We start from the raw sequence: 2,500 nt of genomic DNA, 5'->3' as shown, positions 1-2,500 counted from the left end.
CTTGGAATTGCTCATCATCCAATGCATTCCGAGAAAGTGAGTGTAGGCGAGGCTAAGGATGGCTTGCCTCGCCTTGCCTTGGCATGCCGTGCCCATGATGTGGCCTTGACCAAGCCATTCAAGCCATGCGTTGCCTTCGCCTTGGCATGCCGTGGCCTTACCTCGCCATGCGATGCATTCCGACAAAGTGACGCGAAGCGGAAGCCTATCATGGCGTAAAAATGTCGACAAAATTTTTCGACATTTGAATAATGGGGTTTGACAAGGTTTGAAAAATTCAATACAAATGGTAGGCTTGAATGTCGACAAAGTGACGCGAAGCGGAAGCCTACCACGGCGTAAAAATGTCGACAGATTTTTTCGGACCTTGTCCTGCCATGGGCTGCGCGCAGCATGCCGGCAGCCTGTGCGCAGCGTGCGCACAGCATGTCGGCAGCGTGCGCACAGCATGCCGGCAGCGTGCGCGCACCATGCCGGCAGCCTGTCGACAGAATTTTTCGAAACTTGTCCTGCCATGCGCGCGCGCAGCTTGCTTGCAGCGTGCTGATTCTGTCGACAGTGAGGCTAGCGAAAGTTGTCCTGCCATGGCGTGCGCGCAGCCTGTGCGCGCAGCTTGCGCATCTGTCGACAGTGAGGCTAGCGAAACTTGTCCTGCCATGGCATGCGCGGCGCCTGCGCGCAGCCTGCGCGCAGCATGCGCACAACATGCGCGCAGGCTGTGCGCAGCGTGCGCGGAGCTTGCGTGCAGCTTGCGCATCTGTCGACAGTGAGGCTAGCGAAACTTGTCCTGCCATGGCATGCGCGCAGCGTGCGCGCAGTCTGTGCGCAGCATGCGCGCAGCCTGTGCGCAGCGTGCGCGCAGCTTGCGCATCTGTCGACAGTGAGGCTAGCGAAACTTGTCCTGCCATGGCATGCGCGCAGGCTGCGCGCAGCATGCGCGCAGCCTGCGCGCAGCATGTGCGCAGCATGCCGGCAGCATGGTTCCAGGTTTTTTCAAATGTCGACAGAATTTTTCAAATCTTGTCAAACCCCGTTTTTATTGAAATTTCCTCGCACAATAAGCTCCCCATAAGTAGTCTATGATTTTTAGGACCTTCTCCAACTTACAAAACTAAAAAATTCCTCCCGGATTTGTTTTAATGATTTTTTCAATTTTACGACTTCTAAAAATAATAAAAAATACTTCCCGACTTCAAAAATTTATGAAACTTTTTCCCATCATAGATTGCATGTTTCTTAGTATCCCTGCAAAAAATCACGTCCAAATACCTTGTATTGAATTATTTAGAGCCCATTATGACTCCTCGCGCATAGGTGATGTCTCTTCCTGTCAAAGGGCTAAATGCATAAAATGCTATATAGGGGGGTGTGTGTTGCCTGCATATGCATGGCAGCCCATGCCTTCCTAGCTGCAGCCCCCTTCCCCCACGCCACACCCATGTCATGTTGCCTCGATATGTTGCCTCGGTATTATGGGTTTGGTGTCGGGGTCGGGGGGCTGCCACCCATGGCGGTGGTGGCCGGAATCCGGCCGCCGCCACCATGCCGCCGCCATGGGTGAGGGAGGAAAAAAAAGGCGTGGAAAGTTGCGAAATGGGGTTGTCTAGGCTTTTTTTTGGCATGGGAGAGCATGGAGTGCTAGGAACTCCTTCTCAAATGCACGGGCATGTCGACCACAACCTCATTTCGCAACAACAACCACCCGTGTGGGGTGGCGGTGGGTGGATAGTCGCGGATTGGGGCTTGCCAAGCCAATGTTTTCAAAAAATTTCATCAAAATTAAAAACAAATGTTTTGTTGCCTTCGGATTTGTGGGCGAGCGGCGAGTCGGAGTGGAGCCGGTAAAGTTTAACCTCGGTGTGCACGGTTGTTTTTAGAAACTCAATCCAATGCCGGGGACGTTAAAAGTGACGCTCTTATGAGTTGCAAACCCGCAAGATTTAAAGAACCTTTTCAAAACAATTTCAAACCAACAAGATTTAAAAACAGAAATTTTCATCAAAATGAAAAACAAATGTTTTGTTGCCTTCGGACTAGTGGGCGAGCGGCGAGTCGGAGTGGAGCCGGTAAAGTTTAACCTCGGTGTGCACGGTTGTTTTTAGAAACTCAATCCAATGCCGGGGACGTTGAAAGTGACGCTCTTATGAGTTGCAAACCCACTAGATTTAAAGAACCTTTTCAAAACAATTTCAAACCAACAAAATTAAAAACAAATGTTTCGTTGCAAACAAATTGTGGGCGAGCGGCGAGTCGGAGTGGAGCCGGTAAAGTTTAACCTCGGTGTGCACGGTTGTTTTTAGAAACTCAATCCAATACCGGGGACGTTGAAAGTGACGCTCTTATGAGTTGCAAACCCACAAGATTTTAAAAACTTTTTGAAAATGTTTCTTCTAAATGACACATTTTGATCCTTGGCAAGTGCTCAATCCGTAACTATCCAATCACCGCCACACCACACCGGTCGGGAGTGTGTGAATGGTGTGCTTCCCGGGGTTGGCAT

The sequence above is a fragment of the Prunus avium genome, unplaced genomic scaffold (genome assembly GCF_965620075.1).
Source record: "Prunus avium unplaced genomic scaffold, drPruAviu1.hap1.1 HAP1_SCAFFOLD_40, whole genome shotgun sequence".
Taxonomy (NCBI): Eukaryota; Viridiplantae; Streptophyta; class Magnoliopsida; order Rosales; family Rosaceae; genus Prunus; species Prunus avium.
Note: the sequence above shows the minus strand (reverse complement) of the source record.